Source organism: Python bivittatus, unplaced genomic scaffold (assembly GCF_059951505.1).
Source record: "Python bivittatus isolate LINGU-HERP-01145 unplaced genomic scaffold, Pbiv_v1 ctg000080_np1212, whole genome shotgun sequence".
Taxonomy (NCBI): Eukaryota; Metazoa; Chordata; class Lepidosauria; order Squamata; family Pythonidae; genus Python; species Python bivittatus.
In genome coordinates, this window is record NW_028277035.1 from 34,945,515 (window position 1) to 34,958,044 (window position 12,530).

A 12,530-nucleotide genomic window follows, 5' to 3' on the forward strand; every position below is an offset into this window, starting at 1 on the left:
TGCGCCCCACGAAGCTCCCTCCCGCGCGGGCAATGCCTCGACTTGCGCCGCTCCTCTCCCGCGGGGCTGCGATCGCCGCTTCTTCCCCGCCGGCGAAGCGCCGCCGCGTTTCTCCAAGGCCAGTCCTCACCATCTCCGCCCGCGTCCCCCTCGCTCTGCGCAGCCATAGCCGCCCACCGAGCCTGCCCCGCGCCGGCCGTCCAATCGCGGCGAGGAGTGGGCGGCCCTCGCCCGCCGAGCCGAGCGATGTGGGCCGGGCCTAGGCGCTCCCCGTGCTGTCGTCGCCGCTGCCGCCATGATGCTTGTTTGCTTTCAATGAGTGTGAGAAGGAGGCGGAGGAGGAAAAGGAGGAGGAGGCGAAGAAGGAGGCGGGGGGAGCCAGTTCTCCCGTCCGGCCCGCGGCAGGAAACAAAGAGCCAGGCCGGCAGCTCAGAGACGGGGATGCTGCAGTTACAGGTACGGGGGGCGTTGGGGGGAGGGAGAGGAGGAGACGCTGGCGGGGCTGTTCCGCTCCGCTCCCTCCCCCCTCTGGAGGATCGATCGGGCGGGGGGGCCTGGCCTGAGGAGAGACGGGAGGGGGCGGAGGTGGGCAACAGAGGAGGGAAACGGTCAGGCTCCTCGGGGTTAATGACTGCCGGAGTGAGTCTGCTGCGAGGCAGAAAGGTCGGCTGCGGGGGAAAGCGAGCGCTGATATCCCGGAGCGGGGGAGGGAGCAAGGGAACCGACTGTGGGTCGGGATGTCGTGGGTGGGGATGATGGGTGCTTTGGAGGTCAGGGCAGCAGATGGTGAGCGTCTTCTGGTCCGAGGAGGGGGTGTATGCGTCGGCCAGGGAAGCCAGCGCGGCTCTCTTGCTCGTAGTAAGTGCGGGTGGGGAAGAGGAAGCGAGTATTACTACTCTGGAGAGTAAGTGAGGTGTTGTTCTCGGGGGAGGGAGGGACGGGCGGGAGTGGGGGGAATGCGAGGCCCAGCGAGCCGGGAGGGTGTGAAAGGCATTAATTGGGTGGAGCGGTTGGTGAGGAATTCTGAAGGGAGGGGGGCTCCGGGGGGCGGGGGGCTGCCAGCACTACCGGAAGGAAATGGGGTTTGTAAGCAGTCTCTCGAGAGGGGACCTATTGCGGTCGAGGGGTTGTGTACAAGGTCTCTTGAATCTTTCCGGGGGGGCGTGTGTGTGTATACACACGCGCGCGCACGCACGCGTGAGTTATGGTGGTGATGACGATCTGGGAGCTTTAGAGCTGACATAATGGATCCAGAAGGCACGGCCTTTTAGGGGAGGCAAGGAGCCTTCTGAGGGGTGGCTGGAATTGTCCGGAGTCGCTAAGAAGAAAAAGTTTTAGTCTGCGAAAGAGGATGGATGTTTTGCACTAAGAGGGGCGGGTGAGCCTTCCTGGAAGCTATGGGAAGGTTCTGGAGGAAGTGACGTGCTCAGTCCTTGTTGACAAGAGCTGGGGTGGTAGGGGCGAGGGGGGGCGGAGGAGAAGCTTTTCCTTGATGTGCCATTAGGTTTTTGGAAGCTCATTAGTAACTTGGTCTGCCATGGACGCTTGGCTCGAGTGCACTAAAATCCTTTTAGTATCTGTTTATACTAAAAACAATTAAGAGAATAATGACATGAGGAGGAGATGAAACTGGTTTAACAAAACGGAAGGCTGGAATTCTTCTGGGGTATTTAGGAATAAATAAGGAAAAGAGGGACTCTAGCGCTAAAGCAGTGTCTCTTTTCTCTCCCCTCTGAAAGAAAAGTAAATTGTGACTTTAATGAAATCTGTAGACAAATAAGCCTGGTTGCTGGGAACAGGATTCATAGTTCATGATAAATTTAAGCTTGCTTGCAGTATGTGGTGCTGAAAGGCCTAGCTGGTAATACGGATGTGATAATAGTCAGCCTGTGTCTGAAATAGAAAGGAAAGAGCATTAGCTGAAATGATTGACAGCCATGCTGTCCAATGTAGTGAAACAAGGGCAGGAGTTGAATTTATGTATAGAAAGACAGCTGGCCTACAGAGACAGTAAACTGCACATACAGGTGTAAACCGAAGGATTGAAATGCAAATCTTTGGGGCTAGGTTCAAAAGCAAGTCTGTTCCCTGTTCTTTGAGTAGAGAGGATTATCCAATAAAGAATAGTATGTTGGTGAGAAACCTGAAATTTCTCGTGGTTGGGAATAAAGGGAAAACTTAGGTGGACAACAAAACTTGTAAATTACATTATTGGAAGTCATGTTTTATGCGATATTTCCATATGCAGTGCTATTTTCATATTGGGCATTTTGGATATGTAAGAATGCAATCTGTAAATGTTTGCTAATAAACTTTTCTGATAACTTATGAGTAACTTACCTCTTGTCTGTTGCAATAATCTAATTATTAATTTTATATGGTAGGTGGCAAGAGTTGATAACATTTTCCAAAACTTGAAGCAAAATATTACAAATGTTTAGTTTAAAATTTGGATCATTTGAAGATTTTTTAATATTATCTTAATAGCTAGATAATGAGAATTATTCTCTTAACTCTTGTGTTCATGTGGTTATATTAAACAAGTTCCAATGAAGAATATGTGAACTGTGTTCTAAACAGTTATAAATTTTGGCAGTGTTTGATACATTTCAAAACTGTGTTATCAGACTTAAAATTCAAGAGGGTTAAGGAATGCTTATGGTAATGATTTAGCATGAAAGTAAAGGTTTGCAAGTATTAATTGGTAATTGTATTTTGCATTTGTTTTTATCCTAGAGCAGGTGCCATAATTGAGGATTTATCAAAATTTTTACTGGGGTAATTTTACAGAATTATATATCTACTTTGTGTTCTCCCTGCTGGTTCGTCTGGACTCTGGAGTGTGCTGCTAGAAATGAAGCCTTTCTGGGGGTTTATTCATACTATTGTTGAAATCATTCACATATGAATTAAAGCTTTATTACCTTTTCACCTGAATCTCTTGGATCAGTTCATTTTTATAAAGGAGACTGATATGCATCACTTTCCTTGAACTTTTGAATACTGCCTTGATAAATTCAGGCTGTTAAGTGTATTTGAATCATTGAGAAAGAACGAACATATTAAAATAAATACATGGGCAGGTAATTATTTTTAGTATTTTATGTCTTCATTTCTTTTCTTTTTTTTCCGATTCTCTGAATTGATATTTTAAATAATAGCATAATGATAAACTTTTGTAGTTCTCATTGTAAAAGAAAAACTAAACTCAGTTACACTATTGTATGATAATTTTTCTTTGGCAGAAAAGCTAGTTGAAATTAGGGCAGTGGAGAATGTTCCTAAATGAACTGAATTTGTCTATATTAAATCTCGTTTGCTGAATGAAATATGTATGGTTTAAATAACATGCATAGCCATATGTTGAGATTCAGATCCTATATGCAGGATCCCCTGTGGGGATTTGAGTATCATATTCCAATTGCTATTTGTGCCCAATACAATCCAATTGTGATTTTGTATACTTTAATTTTTATTTTGTACATGCTGCACTGATGGGGTTTGCATTTATTCATGAAATCTCTAAGCTTGTGTGCAAAAGATTATTTTAGCTGAGATGAGTATGGGGCATGACATTATGAACTCCAGTTGCAGTACTTGAACATTAGTATATCACTAAGATGGCAGAACACTAGGATAATTTGAAGTTGAACTTTATAAAGTTACTGGCCTTCAAAATATAAGACTCTTATTTTCTCTTGGTAATGATAGATATATGGAACTTTTGGTCTGTTCTTTGTCAACGTTTATGACTAAAAATTAGTCTAGTGAAACATCCTACAGGATAGAAAGGAACAGTATTTGGCTCTTTGTACTTGTATGCTGCGTACCTTTCACTGACTGGCGGTGTTGAGTCGAAGTTATCACACTTCTGTTGCATGCCTTTTTCTTGCTGTTTGCAATATATTTACAGAAAGAACTATGTCTCCTCATAAAGCATAGAAACCAGGCAGACTGAATGGTCCTGCTTCCATTATGGAGCACTTAGTACTTAAATCATAGGTGAGTGAAGGAACAATCTTACTCATCCATCATAAGTTACAAAGCAAGATGGAAGGAGGAGCACAGCTTCCCTTTGTTACAAACTGCCGCATCTTTGTACTGAATTTTGAGAAAATAAAGTTTGTTTGTTTGTTTGTTTGTTTATTTATTTATTTATTTGTCACATTTATATAGCAACCCATCTCACACAAAGCGACTCTGTTCCTGCAAGGTTAACAATTGCTGTGTTTGTTTTTATGATAGGTGCCCAGAAACTTCATTATCTGTGTGTTTAGTATAACAACACCTCATGCTGGCAGCAGAGGAAAGGCATAATCCTTTATAACCTTTGCTACCAACATCTTGGTTGTTCCATTAGACATATAGAAAGGAATTTTGCATCATGTATGCCCAAAATGGAAAAGTAGCAGATTGGTTGGGGATGGATGAAATGCTTCATACCATTGCCTGGACCCTGTTTTATTTTCTGTGATGAATGAGATTTCTGTCGTCCCTCATTCAAATAGAAACAGAATGAACCATCAGGGGCAAAGCATTCCATCACTCTTTTTAGTAATCTCACTCACCTGGATGAAACATTTATCTGCCTATAGCAGCCAGGAGAGTGAGTCATATGTTGCATTAATCCATAGTTTGTTAACCATAGTGACATGGTTCATACACACTTAGGTGCTATCCATGGTTTACACATAGTGGCTGGATTCACATATAACATTAATCTAAAACCTAACCACGTTGTGTCTTAGTGCCATAAGTTATATTAGTTTATATTCCACTTGTGAGAGCACTCTAACTTCTGCTTAACATACACTAGCCAATCTGGCTACTTACTTCAGACTGAGGTATGGTACTAGACATATATTACAAAACATAATTAGAGGAGCAGTGAGGTACTTTTCAGGATTCTTACATTGTAAATTAGGTTAATTTACAATGGCTTAAAAATATATTTAACAATTTAGTCTTGATTGGCTGAATAATTAGCATTCTGACACTGAATTAGGTTACACAATTTTGGTTTCTGTACAACTGAGTCCTTATGACTTGAAGTACAGGTAGTCCCCAGTTTAAGAACGAGTTCAGTTCCCAAGGTCTGTCCTTAAATTGAATTTGTATGTAAGCTGGAATGGTATTTATAGTACTGTATAAGTAGTAGTGTGTAATTCATTCAAACCATTGTGTATTTAACTCAAATTTTGCTACAGTAGGCTCTGTTCTTAACTATGGGTCGTCCGTAAACCGGACATTCTTAACCCGGGGACTACCTGTAATTGTAAAAATAGCTGAAGTTAGTATATTATAACTTACATATGTCTATTGCTAATGCTCATATGATTCAAAGTGAATAAGAAAAAGCATTAATTATTCCCCAAAGTGTCTGGCTTAAAAATAAATTTGACAATTTAGTCTTGGTGGACTAAACATATTTCCTGAAAAAATAGCCGAAAATAGATTTACTTAAGGTTTTTTTTTTTTTTTAAAGAAACATTTTGATAAGTCTGAACAGAACCACTGTTCTTGAACTAGCATTTTTATGAGAACGTGTCTTGTTACATGCTTACTGGACAACTTGTGCTTTGTATTGAAAACTGGGATTCTAAGTCAGTTTTTCCTAAAATGTGAATGTGAAATAAAACAAGAGCCGTGTCAGCTGGCTAACGTCTGTGCATGACTTGTATGCTTTCATTCAGATACAGGATATATCTGAATGAAGTTAGGCATTTGAATCCCTATTGTTTTCAGTGGATGTTTTCCCCTGTGTTTTTAGGTGGAAAGTGTGCAAATGAACAAAATGAGATCCCATGTTCACTTACCTGTGTTGTGGGCTGGCTTGAGAATTGGGCCTAGGAAGACACATGCAGAGCAGGAATTATTTGCCCATGTAAATAGATATAGGCAAATTGCGTAAAGTTTAGGGAATCACTTATGCTAAGGCAGAATAGGAAACAGCTTGCATTTTTATTTAGATGTCTCTGCAGAACCTGCAGTAGTATAAAACCACAAATAAATAAAACAGATTTTTCCTCACCAAAATGAATCATGGTCTGATATAATTAATATTTCAGAAACAAGCTTTTGCCCACTGTCAAAGTAGAAGTAATGGGCAGCATAGAACTCTCTGTTTTAATATTACAATCCTCTGTAGCAATCTGCAAAAATTAATAGATGACTGGAATTGCATCTTTTTTATGCACTGTAGAGTGCTTTCCCTACTGTGGAGTCAGCTGCTAAAATTGTTGCATGGTGTGAAGCTTGCTGAATCTCAGCACTTTAGAAGCAAGTACAGTAGTCTGAATTTACTTATACAGTGGTACCTCAGGTCACGAACGCTTCTGTTCACGACCAATTCGGGTCATGAACAGTACCGCTCGCAAAATTTTGCTTCTGTTCGCAAACTCCACATCAGGTGACCAACAGGATCTGCAGCCATTTTCCCAGCTGTGACATGTCATGGCTTCCTGTAGGGAGGGGGACTCTCCCTCCAAACAATAACCGCCTCCCCACCTGCCTTCCTGTCTTCCACGCCTCAAGCAAGGTTAGCGTTCTCTTTCTTCATAGTGTACTGTACTGTACTTTGTGTCATATTTTTGTGGTTTAAAAAAAAATACATATGGTTCAGAACGGATTAACCGTATTTACATTGAACCTTATGGGAAAATTTGATTCGGGTTGCGACCAGAGTCGCGGAACGAATTAAGTTCGTGACCTGAGGTCCCACTGTACTTGGAAAGAAGAAGAAGCTGTAGCTGTGGTGCTTTGCTTTATTTCCACAAATTGGGAAAAAGTGTGTAGCACTGGTGGTTGCTGCAGGAGTATGCTGGCAAATTCACTGAGAAGTACCAATAGAAGTGAATATGTATAGCTCAGGGTTGAACTGTGGAGTCCTTGGGCTTATCTGCATTATAACATGTGTAACAAGGCTACAGAATCATATGTATGATATACCATATTTGATAACACGGACTTTGAATGGGGGGAAGTATTCCATTCTTTGTGTAAGAGAGAGATTGCATGGTACAATATGAAGATCCTTAATTACCCTGAAAATCTTGATTTTTAGATGACTCTTAAGCCAAATATTAATTTCACTTAGCCAGTTTTGTTTTTGTAATAATGCACAAACACAAATGCCCATGTGGACAGTCTCCTGTCCAGCATCTGCCTACCTACCTGTCCAGCATCTGCCTAATTTGTTTCTCTTAATTGCTTGAAGCACAGTCTACTTATAGCATAATTAGGTCTGGAAAGAAGCTTAGCTGGGGCTGTATTTTGCTGGAAAACTAAGTTTATTCATATTGTGCAGTGGATATAGCTTGCTTATTTGTTTATTACCACAACACCTATCTACTTGGGTATGGGCTCCTCATGGTGTGGGAGGCACCCTCATTTCTTTTATCATTTGTTTCTACTACTTATGATTGGAAGTGATTACATGCTTGTATGTATGTTTATGCTATGCTCTTTCCTACTAAGGTTTAGGGGCTTCAGTATAATGTCTTCTGCTTCTTTCTGAATGAATCTTTTCAGTGTTACATGAATCCCACCATGGGGTCATTTCTATGTAGGTTCATTGAAGCTAGTGAAAGGCAGCTTTGGTTGTTGGTTGTCATGTCTTCTTAACTGATCTGTTTCCATTATCTGATTTTCATTAAGTCTGAGATGGCTACTACTTTACACTTTTTCTGGACTATTGGAAATTTAATGTCAAGGATGTGATGTAAACAGCAATGGTCAAAAACATTTAGTGCTTTACCATCTTAGTGTAATAGGCCAGGTCTCCCAGATGTAAATAATATTGCTATGCACCATTGTATCAAAATAGGTATTGTCATCTGTAAAACAGTATAAGATTCCTGTATTTTTTAAAAAAATCAATAATGCAGTTTACTCAAGAGCATATTTGAAATATATGGAATGCATAAGTAGTATTCCATATATAATGCTTGCATTTTGCCAGTTTTCTCCTTAAAGACCAAGTATTTTTCGGTACATAGATTTATTAATTAATCTATTTCAGTAAATTAGCAGCCCCAAAAAAGGTGGGGAGAGTAAACAAATAAGTGATACAGCAGTGCATATTATTAAAGCTAAAATTCTTTTTTAAAAATTGTATCTAAACCGAAAAGGGGAAGTAAGTATTCAACTTATAAAAAATAATTTGACAAAAAGACATAAATCATCCTATTAAAATTTTAAAATCTGGAATATGAATCATAGATAACCAATAAGAATTATTAAGATACAAATATAAAAGTAATTAGTAATATAAGCCTGAGACCAATTGTTTATGCACATTCACTGCTATAATACAAGGCTTGGTTACTTTATATGTGATAAGACTTTTCATATCTAATAGAAGAAAGTCATCTTAAAATTCCTCAGGCCAACCTGGAACATATGACAACAGAGGAAAGATTAGATTTCTTTGGGTATCATAATGTAACAGCACATGTAGAATGGATTCAGTTGAACCCTCATCACAAGAGCAGGTTCAACTAGGCACAGGAACCTTACTAAATTTCCCATATAGAGGTGCTGAGGGAAGGCTATTGAATCTGACCCTAAAAAAGAACCTTAATTGTGATGGGGAGATTAATGAATTATATAATTGGCTGGTTTCCATCTGGAATAATTAAACTGAACTTAGATAGATTTAGGAATAAGACCTTTCTTGTTCTGATAATCAGTGTCCAGGACCCATTCTCTAATGACTGTCTTAGCCTGAATGAATTCAAGAAGCTGTAAGAACTCAAGAGAAAAGCCACAGGAAAGAAGGGGTTTTTTAGAATTACTTGTGACCATGTAGATTGAAGTTTATAGGATAGGATGGATGGAATCAGTCCAGATGGAAAACAGTGGCACTTGAGTCAGTAATTAATAATTAATAGCCAAGCTCTTAACCCACTTTTAGATATGCATTTTGGGACATGGACAGAATTCTGATAAACTTAGTTTGCACTACTTCCATTGACCTATAATTTGGGTAGGGACTTAACTGGGAACCATAAAGCAGCTGAGATTTAGCTGTTACTATTTTTAAAGCCACAGGGATACATTCTCCATCTTTAGTGTGAAAGAACTTTAGAATGGCTAAATATTCACTCCATCACTCCATGTCTTGAAGATCACACCTAAGTATTCAAAAAACATTCTCCTGCTCAGTCTCTTGGCCTTCTGTTACCCAGTGGAGGTTCCTAAATGTTTTATCAGACCATTATTTTGGTCTTCTGGCAGTTAATCACAAGTTGGTATTCCCTGTAGTAGCACACTAAGGTGTAAAGAGTGCCTAAGGCCAGCTGCAGTTGGGAAATAATGACTATATCATCTGCATGAAGTAATAGAGGGACATTCACATGTGCAATTCTGGGGGGTGAAAGTCTGGGTCTTAGAGTTCATATATAGATTAAATAGAGTAGGAGTAATGATATATCCCTGTCTAACATTCCTATGTAGAGAAATTGGCTTTGATATTAGGTCCTGAGGGTCTCAGCATATTCTAATCCTGGAGTCATACAGCCTCTGGTTTAGAAACAGTAATCTCAAGACAATGCCAAGACTCTTGTGTTTCGCCCATAGGAGAGGCCCTGAAATCAAATCAAATGCTGTTTTAAAGTCAGCAAATGCTACATAAAGGGAGGCTCTGGATTTTCCACTGTATTTTTTAGGAAGATATCATAAAACAAGATTATGGTCCTGGTAGAATGACCAGACCTAAATGCCACTTGTTCACAGCCCAGGATAGCTTCCTTTGTACCCATTCTTTCAATTTCCAATTTTTGATGATGCTCAGCAAGCTTATAGGTCATTAGTTAACAGGGCTACCCCTATTGCTTTTCTTGAAGATTGGGATGATTATGGCCAGTCCCCAGTGTGGTGGTATATATCCAGATTTATCAATATACAGTATATGAAAAAAGAGAGGCCAAAATGGGTCCATCAAGATATCAAAACATTTCAGGCAAGATCTTATTGCAGCAAGGAGCCTTAGCTAATTTAAGAGTATTAACAAGGTTTGTGACTTCAGACACTGAAACTGGCAGCTAATTTGGAAGGATTTCATTATTTGGATAAGGGGTCACAGCTTCTGCTACAGGAGATTCATATTAAGTTCTAAAATGAGCTTCCCAAGCCCTGTAGTGAACTGAGATGCATGTGGTATAATTATTGTTGTCGTGCCCTGCTACTGTATACCAGAATAGAGTGGGATTTTTGTCTTGGGCTGCAGTGGCCAGATAACCTGGCTATTGATATTTGTGCCCAGTATTGTTGAACAATTTATAAGCATTAACTAGAGCTCTTTGGGCACCACATACTCATAATCAAACCATCTCCAAGATCTATAATTTATAATTGGATTAGACTTCCCCATCTGTTTGGCAACCTGTTCTTGCACGGCTTGGTTAAAAGAAGAATAGTTTTCAAGTAGATGAGGTCCCATAGTATTTATCAAAGTTGCATGCAGCTTGTTCATCTCTGGAGTATTCAAAATTTCTCCCGCCCATAGAAATACAGGCACAGACTTTATATGTCAAATGAAATAGAAAAGTGTTCTTCTTTTCAGGAATCTCGTATCTAGACATACTGCCTATGCTGTTTCAGTGGGTAACTGTGTTAAGATAATCTGTTCAGTTTTGTAGACCTAGTTCCTCCTAATATTCTGATTGGAAGCATGAGAGCCAGCATGGCATAGTGGTTAAAGTGCTGGATGAGGAGCATAGAGACATAGCTTTCAGTCTTCCCTTAGGCATGGAAGCCAGCTGGATGTCCTTGGGCTAGTCTCATCACAATTAGAGTGTCAGCACTGCAACAAGCTGGCTGAATCAAAACTCCTCATCGCACCATGCATTGATGAGCTTCACTGAAAGAACTAGATGGACACAATGCAAAACAAGCAATTTGTGCAACCAAGCAGGACACACACTAAGACAAACAGCAACCGTGTTTTGATTGGAAGCATTTCTTCTTATATACTAAAACTTCTAGAGACTGAGAATGCATAGTCAGTGTATGCAAAATAACATGATTATTTTCCTTGTATTATATTTTTGTGATATGCAAATGATAAACTTAAAATAGTTTTCAAAGAAAATGCCTTTAAGGTTGTGAGCAATTGCAAGACAACTATAATGCAACTAGGAAGGCAGGGAGGCAATTCTAGCAGATATCAGATGCTAAATAGGGATACGATTGTATTAAGTATAGCGAAGAGCAGTGATGAAGCCACTCTTGAGGTACTGTTCAGTTTTTTTCAATTTTAAGAAGCAGATTTCAAAGAATGTTTGCATAGGAGAGCTGTTGGGATGAAGTGCATTTATTGTCTTCTGAAATACTTGAGCTATTAAGAGGTTGTATAAATACAATTGCATTCTACATGTGTTATTTGAGTGTTAGAAATTATATGTGCCATATAATCATGACTGACCCATAAAGGCTAATCCATGTTTCACCTTGTGTTCTATGTACTGTTGGGATGCATGTACACTTGGATTCAGCTCTCAACCTCTAACTAGGCTACAGTATGACCTGATTAACGTGCCAGAGTTGGGTTGGTTCACCTCTTGATCTAAGCCCAAACCAAACAAAGGTGTAATGTATCAATCCAACTTATCTCTTGTTTGATATTTCCAGTTTTCTTGTTCACTATTTTCCTAAGTGACCTGGCAAGTTTTAAAGTTAAAAATGACATAGAAGGAGCTTTATGGTTCCTAGAGGAATCATTGTTTTTCTTTTATTACTACCTCTTTTAGACATACTGGCTGAGTTCACACTCATGCTAAGCTATAAGGTGCTTTGCTAGTTTTTTGCTTCTTTTATTGTGTGAATTGTGCTTAATTCATTAAAACATAGTTAAGCAAAATATGGCTTAAAGGAATCACAGCTTCTGGCTGCATTCACAAATGCTAAGCCATGGTTTGCCTAACCATGATTTGGGTTTTATAATCATAAATAAGCTACAGTTGGGGAGTTTATTGTTAAGCCATAAGTCACATTTTACCAATGTTGAGGTTCACATTTTCTAAACCAAGACAATATTATGGCCTTGCATGTTGTGCAAATCAGATTGCTGTTTTAGACATTCTGCATCATTTCCATTTCCTTACCTTGCTTGCCTTACATCCAGTTCATTGTCCTATTACTTCTTCCACACCTTAGTGATCCAATTATTTTTTCTTTATTCACTGCTAACATCAATATCTATATTGCACTAATATTTCATCTGGAATAATGCAGCCTCCTCCTCACAAATGAGATCATTAAGTGTTTGAATTATAAGGTTCATAACAATTAAACTGTATTTTAATTCTGATTTAAGACCTAAAAATGATATGAAGCATTAAACAATCAACAGGCTTTATTGTAAAAATAGTTCACCCACGTGATTGAGCTCCAGTTCTTGAAAATGTTGAAGGTAATGACCTTGACTTTCGGATATTTTAGTATATTACTGCTTTTCTAAGAAGAACTGAGTTGCTTCACCAATAAAAATTATTTGAAGATATTTGGGATTTAGCAATAAAAATGGTAGG

At 39.4% G+C, this 12,530-nt stretch overlaps 1 protein-coding gene across 2 annotated transcripts in view; it reads left to right on the forward strand.

Moving 5' to 3' along the window:
• The first annotated feature begins 307 nt into the window (after positions 1-307).
• CNOT6 (CCR4-NOT transcription complex subunit 6) overlaps positions 308-12,530 on the forward strand; it is a 52,914-nt gene continuing 40,691 nt past the window's right edge. Inside the window, exon 1 of one of the 2 annotated variants that reach the window (XM_007421927.3) lies at positions 308-456. The gene's annotated coding sequence lies outside the window, so the exon portion shown is untranslated. Of the gene's footprint in view, positions 457-1,107; positions 1,198-12,530 lie in introns of those variants that run through there. The other variant, XM_088133817.1, reaches the window with a different exon arrangement.